Source organism: Aricia agestis, chromosome 18 (genome assembly GCF_905147365.1).
Source record: "Aricia agestis chromosome 18, ilAriAges1.1, whole genome shotgun sequence".
Taxonomy (NCBI): Eukaryota; Metazoa; Arthropoda; class Insecta; order Lepidoptera; family Lycaenidae; genus Aricia; species Aricia agestis.
The window spans coordinates 10992989-11005640 of record NC_056423.1 but is presented as its reverse complement, the minus strand read 5'-3'; the positions used below and the strand labels follow the sequence as shown (position 1 = coordinate 11005640).

Genomic DNA, 12652 nt, shown 5'->3' with positions numbered 1-12652 from the left:
CATATTTTGGTATTATAACTACTTAAAAATAATGAATATATGCCAAAGCAATGCCGTATATTCCATTTGAACATTGATTTCTATTCTTAAATATAATATTTAGCTAAGATTTTATTAACTCAAACGAGTATTAAACGTTGCCAACCATTGCTGTTACGTGTCAGAAAAAAAAAACATTAGTTAGTAAACATTATCAAGCGGCAAGCGCTCTTGAAATTTGAAAGTTTTATTTTCAAAAGCTTCGTGTTTTCAAGTGGTTGTGTCGTGTTCACGGTGTTTTCTCAGCTCTATTTTATTAAATAATCGTTAGCAAACTTCGTACCTAAAATAAATCACCACAATAGTAATGGAAAGGTAAGTGATAACTAATATTTACTTACTTACACATAATATATTTAACTAAAGCATATTATTATTTACTTAAACCAAGCTTTCTAAACATTTAGAGAACGGACTTCCCATCCCTCTCCTGCGCAGTTAGAAGCTTTAGTACAGTTTCTGGAGAGAAAACCTAGTTTAGCGAAAGGGTTTTCAAAATCACTGGGAGCCAAGCAATTAGCTCATAAAGAGTGGTCTAGATTGGCCACTACTTTAAATAGTATGGGGGGGTGCATTAAAAATGACAAAAAATGGATAAAAGTAAGTTGTATTTTATTATTGCTACCTGAGACTAACAATATGAATATAAGCGGGGCTTGAAATAATACCTAATCTTTGTAACTCGAATTACTGCCTAAGGTATTTAGCTAAAACTTCGTTAAAAATTGCTAATTATTATTTTCAGTACTGGAATGACAAAAAAAGTTTCATAAAAAAAAGGCTGCTGCTCGAGCTCGAGCTAGACGTCAAACTGGTGGTGGAAATGTTGAAGTCCCCGAATTGACCGAAGTCGAGGAAAGGATTTTGACATTGATGGGTGGTGAAGGTTTTGCAGTTGGTGATACACATTTAAGAATAGAACCTTTTGTAAGCAATGATAAGATTGAATCATTAAAGTATCTACTCTGAGTGCGACTTGCAGTATTTATTGTTGTTATTTTTAATTCCAGCAATCAGAAAATCAAGAAAGTGAAAGTCCATCTATTTTGGCAAGAGGGCTCTACGAAGAGCCAATACCTGGGACATCCGGCGTTCTTTTAGAACAACCAATGGTAAGAAATTTGCTTTTTTTAAAATATGTTTATCAATTATCAAACCTCTACAATTCCAGAGTAGGCTATTCTTAGGTATAAGTACCTATTTCATTTTTCTGCCAAATTAAACAGTGTTTTTTTTCTTTTTAAAATAGATACTCTATTAAATCAAAGTTATATCCGACATGCAGAGCTTATTTCAACAGTCGCCTTTTCTTTACAATCAATTAGAAAGTGTTATTTTAATTGCAGGATTATACACCTAATGAAATAGTAATAGACAATGCTGAGAGAAATAATTTGAACGCTATTGTAAGTACAAACTAAGTATACCTATGCCTAACTACCTTTCTTAAGAAATGAAAAATAAAGTTGTTGGCTAAATGAAAAAATATAATAAATAAATGAAAAGTAAATCAGAATCTACTGAACTCATATTTTATTTTTAGATGGATCATGAATTGGAGAATGAAAACATTACGTTGCAAAATCAAGAAATGTCTCCAGAAACTGTACCAGTAGCCTATAATACTGTAAGTTATTATGTTTCAGTTAACCTTGTAATTTACCCTGTGTTTTTATATAAAATATTTAAAAACCATCAAAAGTGATTCAATCTCTTTTTTTTTTCTTTCAGGAGAATGCTGATAGTGTGCAAGTAAAGTGCAGAACGCATTCCATTACGTCGAAGTCGTCAACCGCCATCTGTTACATCAAGTGAGTATAGTTTTTTATCAGCACCCACTTGACTCAGAGGCAACCCAACTAAACAAGATTTGTTTGGTCGGATCGACGCTCATTAATTTAACTACCTGAGACATAAGGTTCATACTTTAGGAAATATTTTTATTGCTTTGTGCCAGCTTATTAATTATGATAAAAAAGGTTTTGCCAACTTGATTGCAATGCATTTCAAGATCCAAAAAAATGGTTTTGCCCTTTTGCGTTTTTTGTATTTCACGGTTGGTCATAAACGAATAGAAAATTAAAAAATAAAAAGTATTTCCCTTTTGGTATTTTGCGTTTTTGGTCACATGTGTCGAAAGGGTAGTATTTAGTAAGTACCAGCTACTTAACACAATTTAAAATGTTTCCAGCCCCTAGACGCCCTCGATGCCGAAGAAGACTCGTGCAAAATAGAGTGTGGCCGTCCTCACCTCCGGCACAAAGGAGGACGCAACTCGTTGGTGTCACTCATAAGTTCCTCGAGTTGGAAACTCGACGCGTCAATTTGGAAGAAAAATTAGTTTCCGTCATGGAACATTTTATGGAGTACCAACGCGATATAATCGATGCTGTTGGGAAATTAGGCGCGGGCATGAGTTCTTTGGCAGATGCCATAAATAGAACCAACACTTAGTTACTTTAAGTAGGTAGATTATAATAGGTAAGTCATAACTCATAGTCATAGTAATGTGTAAATTCAAAGAATAGGATAATAGTCATTAGGTTACAGGCACAAAAAAAAATATTTTTTATCGACTTATGTTATTTTTATTTACTTTTTACAAGTGTACTTATTGTATAATATTATTGTTTTAATTAGTTAAGTTTCTATAATGTTAGTACAAGACTAAAATTAGAAGACTGTTATGTTAACACATAGATACTTAAAAATTAATAATTATTTACTGTTTAATTTAGAATTAAAAATGTATATTGTAAAAATATCACTATCAAGTATAGCTATTTAACTTAAAAAAATACTTAGCTTAATTTAAATAAATACACATTTTAAAGGAGTTATTTTTATATTTTTAAACCTTTCGCACCTACAAAATAAACTATCTCCGCCCTCGCCATAAAACATTGACTAAGTCATTACGTGCTGCCCTACCCATGTTTAGGTCTTGAAGAAGGGAATCTGCCACCTGTTCCCTTTCTTGCATTGAAATCTCCCTTCTGGCCTCTTCTACACTGAGAACTGGTGCAGGCATACCAGCTCTATTACACATGTTGTGCAAAACACAACATGCTGTAATAATGCTCCCAGCCACATCAGGAGCGTAATGTAAGACCCTATGTGCAAGTAGACATCTGAAACAACCTTTCAGAACACCAATAGCACGTTCGACACTGTTTCGAGCTGTTGCATGCAATTTGTTGTAGTGCTCTTCGGGACTGTTGTCTTCTGCATTGGCTATCGGGATCATTAAATAGGGCCGTTGAAGATAACCTGAATCACCTAAAACAAATAACTTCTATGAAACTAGAAGGCACTGAGTACTGGGTACTATAATGATACTCAATTAAGAAAGTTGATTAAGAAAGTTTTGGAGGTTAAGAAACTAGTGGTTCTAGTACTAGTACCTAGTAAGTATGCAGTCTCTCCAGAATTTATTAGTTGCTCGAGGTGAGATTTTATTGGCGAGTTATTAAATATGTGGCTATCGTGTGAAGCTCCACCAAACGAAGAATCCACATGCAATATATTTAAATCCGCATCTGTGATCTGAAATACACAAAAACTGAAAACATTAAGTAAGTAGGTAATTGGTAGGATACTTACTTTAATGAAATTCTTAAGCAGAACTTACCAATAAAACATTTCTTGCATGAAAGCCTTTACGGCAGTAAAACCTATCCTCATTTTGTCGCGGTCTTATTATTGCAAACAAATGTCCCATCGATACAACCTATGACACCTGGTATGCCAAACTTTTCATAAAACCTGTAAGAGAAAAAAGATTTTAGCGAGATTTATTTAAGAACTTGGTGAACAAACTGTTGTGTGTGTCTAGATACCATAATATTTTGTTGCTAAAGTATTTGCTTTATGTAGAATTACTTAATTAAAGTAGGTATCTTATACCTGAAGACTTACTTTTCTTTGAGTCTTGTCCTTTCAGCTGAATTTTGGGGAAAGCGTATATACTTCCGTACTATACTCGGCTGACTTAGCAATCTTACTATCTCATCAATAGATCTTGATATTGATGGTTGGGACATAAAGGTACCTATATTCCTTCCTATAATCCTTTGGTAGCTCCCAGTGGCTAAGAAAGCAAGAGTGCACAGTAACTGAAAAGAAGGTGTAATGTTATTATGTTATGTGTAGGCAGCTGCAGGTATATAATATAGGCAGTTATCACCTAGGTATGTATATATGTGAAATTAGTAGGAAATCTATATTATATGTTATTTACAAGTTTAAACTATAATGAGTTAGACAAGTAAGAAAGTAACTACCTATTTATTATGCACCTACAATAAATTAGTAAGTTGGATGTCTTATCATTAAATACTTACTTTTAACCTAATGCTCAAACTTCCTCTAGTCCTAGTACTGACGAGATTAGATAATTCTTCCTGCAACTCCTCTATCATGTCCTCGCTAAGGCGGTATTGGCGCACATAGTCATCTCCTCTATTCAGCAGGGGCAGATTTCTGACACGCCGAGCTTGGCGTCGAGATGCAAATAAATCCAAATCATTGGCTTCTTTTAATAAATACAGAAGAAGAAAGGAGCGTGACATCTGAAAAAATAGGTATTAAGTAGTTTCAGACTTTGTAATTCGGCACATAGTTATTTCGGCACATAGTTATTTTATTGTAAATAGTAATTATTTTAAATTTTACTATTAACGAAAAGATAATAAACTTAAGTGTAAATTGTTGGATAAAAATACAAACAAAATTTTGATAAAAACAAAAGTTTTGTCAAGTTATTTTAGTAGTTTATGAAGCTATAAGTTTGCAAAATGAATAACATAATCAATAATAGTTAAAAAGTCGTCACTTACGTTTATAAAACGATGAAAATCCAAACACAAACACCAACCAATACCAAGATTTCACTAGAAATTTAGTAACCTAAAATCTGACAGATGAATTCGTAAGTGGATTCGAAGCGACTGCTGAAATAGCGGCGGAATTTGTTTCTGAATACCAAATCCTCATAACAACTGTCAAGTTCTCACTTTATCTAGTTCACTTCACCTGCGTTTCCGCCCGGGCGGCGCTAGTGTCGATTTCACGTTGTTTCTGAATACCGATTGTTCATGTAGCGCTAATTCCGCTGCGAATTCACAGGCGACTTCGCTTGTGACTATTTCAGAATAGCTATGCTGGGCCGATTGTCTTTGGTGGATTCAACACCTTCGAAACCCGGGAAAGATTTTTCTACCCGACCCTACAATTCCGGCTGGGGCATACAGCTGGGTCAGCATCAGCTGGCTGGAATTTGGACGAGGGACTAAAGGAGTTGGCATATAAACAGAAAAAAACTATTCGCAGTATTCACGGCCCTGTCCAAATTTCAAATAGCGGTGCAAGGACAATCGCTGATGCTTCAGTAGGACAACAAAACTGTTGTGGCGTATATTCGAAACCAGGGGGGTACTCGTTCAGCGATCCTTCTAGAAGTAACTCGGGAACTGCTGATGTGAGCAAATCGATTGGAGGCCACCATTCAAGCCTTCTATATACCAGGCAGGTACAACATGGTAGCAGTCAGCAGATCGGCTGTCCAGATCTATGGATCTTCCAGATTGGCATCTGAGCGAGCCAATAACAACTTTGATTTTCAAGAAGTGGGGAATACCTCAAATCGACCTCTACTCGCCAGGGGATATGAAGAAAGACCAATGCTGAAGGGGATAGGTCTATCCAAACGTTCTTCTTCATCACCTGCACCCACAATATGGAACGTACAGGATGTAATAGAATGGTTAAAAAATAATACCCCGTCGTCAAATAGTATCTTTCAAGTGTCACATCATGTAGCTCTTATTACTGTAGTAATTTCAAATTATTGGCATCAGGATGGAGAATTCACGATTTAACTCTTCTTAGAATAGATGAACAACACTGTCGGATTTCAGAGGAATCAATCTAACTTTGGCCGGCTTTTGGATCAAAGACGGATGGTATCAAAACTCGGCAGTCAGGTTGGGAGTTGATATCTTCAAAAGATTCTTCTTTGGATCTGGTCAGATGGATGAAATGCTTGATTGAATGCTCGTCAGAGAGGAGGAAGGCTCGAGAAGGCTTGTATAATTTGTTTATTACTAGTCGGGGAGAAGTACAGATGGGTAATGGAAAATTTTCCGAAAGAAAAGAAAAATGAAAAATTTCCAATATATTTTTCCAATTTTTCAAATATTTTTCCAAATTGAAATGTCAACCAAGATTATGTATCCAACAATTCCGTACCCAAAGGGTAAAAACGGGGCCCTATTACTGAGACTTCAATGTCTGTCCGTCTGTCTCCAGGCTGTAACTCAAGAACGGTAATAACTAGTGTTGAAATTTTTACAGATGATGTATTTCTGTTGCCGCTATAACAAAAAATACTAAAAACAAAATAAATTAAATATTTAAGTAGGGCTCCCATACAACAAACGTGATTTTTCAATTTTTTTTTGCTCGGTATCAATGATGACAACATCAACAGGTAGGCACTTGAAATATGCACAAAATACTCAGCTGTATTTATACTTTAATAATTAATCATAAAATTTTAATAAAATAAATAATTAAAAAACACAATTTTTTACTATTTTTGCTCTATAATGGAACGGAATCCTTCGTGCGCGAGTCCAACCCGCACTTGGCCGATTATTACTATTTACTATTTCATTTAAACTAATAATTTCAGTAAATAAATATATTTCCATTATTTTTCCAATTTTTCAATTTTTCAGAAAAATAAATTGAAAAATTTCTGAGCTTTGAAATTTTTCGGAAAATTACCCATCACTAGGGAGAAGTAAAGGCTGCATCTAGAACGGTACTAGCAGGTTGGCTTAAAACTGCTTTTCAGGACTTGGGCACTGATTGTAGTCCGGTGTCCATACGGTCAGCTGTGGCATCGAGTGATTTTGAAAAGATGTCCCATGAGATAGGATTCTGTCGAGAAGTAACTGGCATTTATATAACAACGGCTCATTTATATTTTGCATAAAATGACTTAACTTTAAACTTTTATTTTCCAGAACAAGCAGAACCTGGACTCATCTTTATCGAAGAACCCCAGCCAGGGCCTTTCAAAAGACAACGGCTCATTTATATTTTGCATAAAATGACGTAACTTTAAACTTTTATTTTCCAGAACAAGCAGAACCTGGACTCATCGTTATCGAAGAACCCCAACAAGGGCCTTCCAAAGGCTCATTTATATTTTGCATAAAATGACTTAACTTTAAACTTTTATTTTCCAGAACAAGCAGAACTACGACTCATCGTTATCGAAGAACCCCAGCCAGGGCTTTCCAAAAGACAACGGCTCATTTATATTTTGCATATTATAATTTATAATCATAATAATATATGATCATACGTAACAAGATTGTGTTACTAGTTCTACCTTTTTTTGATACCTACTGAATTTTCATATTTTTGCCTTTTTTCTTTTTAATTACTTGTGTGGAGAATCAGGTGACATTTATCAAATAACAGCATCCATAAAAATTAAATATTGAAATGTAAAACGTGGGTTTTGCATAAACTGCTAAAAATTTACAATTTTCAACTCGCACTAGAAACCGAACGATTCGTCTGAAAAAAAAACGAAATACTGCTATTTGTAGAGAATTTCAAGTACTTTAATTTCTGTAAACAGACCATTTACCAAAAGTTAATAGTTTTTGAGTTGTAAGCAAAAAAGTGGAAAAAAGCAACAAAAAAAAGGGTTTTTATGGTTTTTTTAATGTTGCGTCACGAAATTTTGTCCGCAAACCTCAGATTCGAATTTAGCACCCCAAAACACATATGGAATGAAAAATCAGAACTACCCCAAAACTTTCCTAGCAAAAATACAACTTAACTGAACTAACTGAGATACCTTACCTTTTTGAGCCTAAACTCCGGCACAAAATGCCGGAGTTTAGGCTTTTTTAGGTGTTCGTCTTACTTGATCTCGCTACCAGTGGCTGTGATTTATTAGTTATTAAGTAAAGTTACCTGATTTAGCTACCAGTGGCTGTGATTTATAAATATAATAGTTAATATTAAAAATTAGAGTCCTAGAAGTACCAGCGGCTGTGATTATAATAATAATTAATTAATCAAAATGCTTAGAATATTTTTATGTTTTGGTTCTTTACCAGACTGCACTTAAGAATAAGGATGATAATATGTAATCAAGTATAAATTGAGTACATAATATATTCTCTGTCGTTTTCTTGAAAACGCCTTACCTTGCTAGAATAGTCACAGTACGCTTGAGGCGCCGGCAGATGGTAGAGCACGTCTCCGAAAGGTCAAGCCGAAGGCACCGAACCAAAATAGAACCGTTTTCCACTCCGAAGGGAAAAAAACGATATTTTAGGTCGTGCAAAGGCTTGACCTAGATTAAGGGCCTTGCCGGTTTTTCGAAGTACTGTCGAAGCTCGCTGCGTCGCGCGCGCCGCTGACTCGCGAGGTGCGGGGAACCTACCGCTAACCTAACTCCAGGTCAAGCCTTTTAGGGATTTTAGTATGAAACGTAACTGAAAAAACTAATACAAGTCATAGTATTTATTTATTATTTTTCCTATTTACATAATTATTCTAAAGATTGAAGCACAACTTGGGTAACTACTGTTACTACATCCTTGGAGTCTGCATCTGAAATAAATTAATTTTAATATAATTATTTTCCAGAACTATCTGATCACACCTTACTTAAACCCAGGGTCTCCAGCACAAGAAAGATTTAACAAGAGCCAAATAAAGACACGTAACACAGTGGAGAGACAACATGGTGTAATTAAGCGGCGGTTTCCAGCTCTTGCAATGGGACTTAGGATAAAACTGGAAAGAGCTTGTAATGTTATTATAGCTTGCTGCATTCTTCACAACATCTGTGTAGATTTTGGAGAAGATGTGCCCCCTACCCCAGATGAACTAGATGAAGATACACTGAACAGGAGGATTCAGGATGGTCAAAGTGAAAATGAAATATTGGACATCGGTTTACTGCCAAATGCCATAGACAGAAGGAGTTTGATTACTCAAAACTATTTCTCATAAGATTATGTAAAAAGTTATTACCTGATACTTAATTTATTAAAGTTAATAATTCCTGCTTCAGCCTTTCATTCTCCATTTTTAAGTTGTGAAGCTCTGCACATTACGTTTTCTGTTCTATTAGCCCACGCCTTTTGTTTAACATCAGTCACATTTTCTTTTATATCTATTACATTTTCGCTATTAATTTTTTAAGTACCGTTCTTGTTTTATTTATTTGCTTTTAATTTACAGCAATTTGTTGTGCTTCTTTTCTTGTTTTATCAGCCTCGTTTGTTTTTTTTTGTATTGGTTGTTTTTGAGCTACAGCAGCAGTTTCTTGTGCTGTGCTTTTGTCTTCATCTACTAGATCTTCGATAGCAATAATCTGGAGCAAAAAATAAGTATTTACTCATTGAAATCATTGAAATTGTCAGTGGATCAAGAGGTACTCTATTTCTACGAATTATGTTCATTACCAAGGTAAAGTATGTAACAATCATATTCATAACATTTAATTTAATTTTTTGTAAACATCATCCTATAAATGTTGAACTGCTGGGCACAGGCCTCATCTCAACTATGAGGTGGCATGAGCCATACTCCAAAAGGTGGGCTCAGTGTGGATCGTAAACATAAATAGGCATAAATAGTTTTTTTAGAGCAACACTGACAAACTGCATGTTCAGTTTAACTTATGTTACCTATTTAATTAATGAAAGAAACAAACATTGCCTGGACTTTCCAAGTATTGTATAGAATATGTGCATTAAAGTGATTGTCGGTAACATATTCACATTCATCTATCTAATGTAGACCAGACAGACAGATCAGTCCGCTTATTAGCCTGGTAGTCGGAAGAACCTCAGGAGCGTCTTTCCTTTAGCCGCCGCCATTGCGCTTTAATGACCAACGTAAAAAGAACTCCAGTTTGCATACATTTTGTATATGATCTGGAGCTCTTCTTATATTTGTCGAATTACAACAAAACAAGGCGCGCCACGAGCTGCTCGGCTTTTGCAATAAAATATATAAACTTTATTTTTCAACGTGAAATGAACCTTAAAACACATAAATGAATGATTATATTTGGTGTAATAGTGAGTGTCCCATCGCTCGTGCCGGCATTTGCGGCACCCTTTGAGTATATAATATTAAAAGGCGGCATCTGTATCCATGTTTTGTTTGAAATCATGCCGGCAATAATATTGCGAATAATGCGAATTCAACTGTTTGTAATAGAAAATAAAGTTCAGATTGCCATGGAGGAACGTCAAGCGCGTGGCATTTCTCAAAAGAGTGTGTATACGAGTGGCACGTGCGATACTTCGAGTTATATCGCTAAACGTAATTTTGCAAAATAAGCATTCGTGCGATGAATTAAGAATTAAAATTCATTTAATGAAGTAAATAATATAAGATTTGATATTAGCGTTATTATCTCGACGGCGTCGAGGAATGCCTCCAATACTTCGCCGTCATGGGATGACCCGTCGAATCTGGCGGTGCACTTCGTGAAGTTGTCGCCGAGCGCGCATGCTGATGACGTCGACGCCACCGGGGTGGAAGCCCTGAAGTCTCCGGCGGATGTCATCAGTGAGCTGAAAAGGCTTCTGTTCGCTTCAGCTTGAGCGCGTGTGATGCTATCTAGCAGCGTAGATAGAAATTGCTCGGGGAGCTGGCTTGCTCAGCGCGGCCGAACTCGCCGGTAGTGTCTTCGTCGCCGGTCTCGGTCGGCGTGCCATCGCCATCTTGTTGACGATGCCGGAGCGCGTCCTGCCGTGTTCTCGTCATCGTTACGCGAACGGATAATCACGTAGGAGGTCCGTGCTTCTGTCACACAAGCGGGTTAGGTATTTACCTACACAATTTTACGTAATTATGTACGTAAAAATGTCCGAGCCGCGGGATTCGAGCCACTAGTATGGGCGCCAGTTTAACGCTTCTGTACTGAAAATCGTTTATTCAATAACCAAGATTAGCACATTTACGTTAACAAATGAAAATAAGCAATCACAAGAGGCCAGCGGGAACATACACATCGCTGGTATGACCGTATGAGTGAGGCGCGGAGGATCGCGTGATTGGAGAAGCGCGAATTTCACAGCGCGCCGCAAAATTGTCAAAATCGCACTGACTGGCCAGCGGACCCCGCGGGGGCGCCGGAGCGGTCCGCGGCGTTCGAGGTGCGGGAGGGGAGGTGTTATAGGGATGGACCCTGGTTTTTTAAAACCCCGCGTTATAAATGTTATATTTTAAAAGATTTGGCCTTTTAACAAACGTTAAATATTAAGAAAAATATCTGAAATGTATTAAAAAGGTTTATTAAGCAATAAAAACGTTAATATCTGTCTTAATTCTATAAAATATAATTAGGTTGGGCTTTAAGGGCCCCGAAGACGATCAAACGGTTTGACTCAAACACGTAAATTTTGGTTTGACTCAAACCGATTTGATCGTTTACAAAGCTAGTTTGAACGGTTTGTTAAACATTTACGTGTTTGAAGCTTGTTTGATAAAATTTCATATTTTCGTTGTGTTTGACGCGCCGTTTGATCGTGTTCCAACGCGTTTGAAGGTTTGATCAAACCCGGCTTAGTTTAGTGCTGGATTATGAAGAAGAAAAAAAGAAAGAAGCTGTAGTTTCTAGCACTTTCTGTAGATGTTCGTGGGTAAAACGATATTATGTTAGTCCATAGTCCATACCATTCTTTGGACCAGTCTTTTTTTTATGAAATAAGGGGGCAAACGAGCAAACGGGTCACCTGATGGAAAGCAACTTCCGTCGCCCATGGACACTTGCAGCATCAGAAGAGCTGCAGGTGCGTTGCAGGCCTTTTAAGAGGGAATAGGGTATAAGGGGAGGGTAGGGATGGGAAGGGAATAGGGGAGGGTAGGGAAGGGAATAGGTTAGGGGATTGAGCCTCCGGTAAACTCACTCACTTGGCGAAACACAGCGCAAGCGCTGTTTCACGCCGGTTTTCTGTGAGAACGTGGTATTTCTTCGGTCGAGCCGGCCCATTCGTGCAGAAGCATGGCTCTCCCACGTATATCTTTTTTTTTCTCTTCTGACAGAGGAAATTAACGTTATAAACATAAGATAAGAAAATTGCGATCCTCGTTCTAGAATCTAGAGCATCTTCTGCATCACAAGACGTGTACTCGACAGCGCGTATTGAATGAAACTGCGCAATGTCGTTTGACAAACTTCAAACCGACATCAAACGGTTGCATCAAACACGTAAGGTTTGAATCAAACCGTTTGATCGTCTTCGGGGCTCTTAACACACAACTTTGTCTTTGCCATAGGCAAATTAAAAAAAGACTTCGACCAGTGACTTTGACAAGAAAAGTTTTTGTATTTATTTGAATTACGAGAATTCGGAATAAAATATGTAACTTAACGTGACGTATTTATGTGAATTGTGTTAAAAACTGTTGTAATTAGGCAACAGTTTTTAATATAATTCCCGATATATAATGATACGACGATTCAATTTATATTAAACAAGCTGTTGGAATATTTTGAATCGTTTTCGAAGAAATGTAAATTAATTAATTTATAATTATTTAATATTACTCGTAATTT

At 36.5% G+C, this 12652-nt stretch overlaps 2 long non-coding RNA genes across 3 annotated transcripts; both read right to left on the bottom strand.

Annotated features, from left to right (window-relative positions):
• Window positions 1-3185: 3185 nt before the first annotated feature.
• LOC121735904 lies at window positions 3186-3747 on the bottom strand. Its single transcript, XR_006036936.1, has 3 exons — window positions 3671-3747; window positions 3444-3585; window positions 3186-3318 (listed from the first exon to the last, which is right to left on the bottom strand). It is a non-coding gene; the product is annotated as an uncharacterized LOC121735904 (long non-coding RNA).
• LOC121735905 lies at window positions 3747-4915 on the bottom strand. 2 transcript variants are annotated; one of them, XR_006036938.1, is made up of 4 exons: window positions 4878-4915; window positions 4383-4610; window positions 3958-4154; window positions 3747-3804 (listed from the first exon to the last, which is right to left on the bottom strand). It is a non-coding gene; the product is annotated as an uncharacterized LOC121735905 (long non-coding RNA). The 2 variants fall into 2 exon arrangements; XR_006036937.1 differs by lacking the exon at window positions 4878-4915 and having other exon boundaries at window positions 4383-4656.
• Window positions 4916-12652: the final 7737 nt, after the last annotated feature.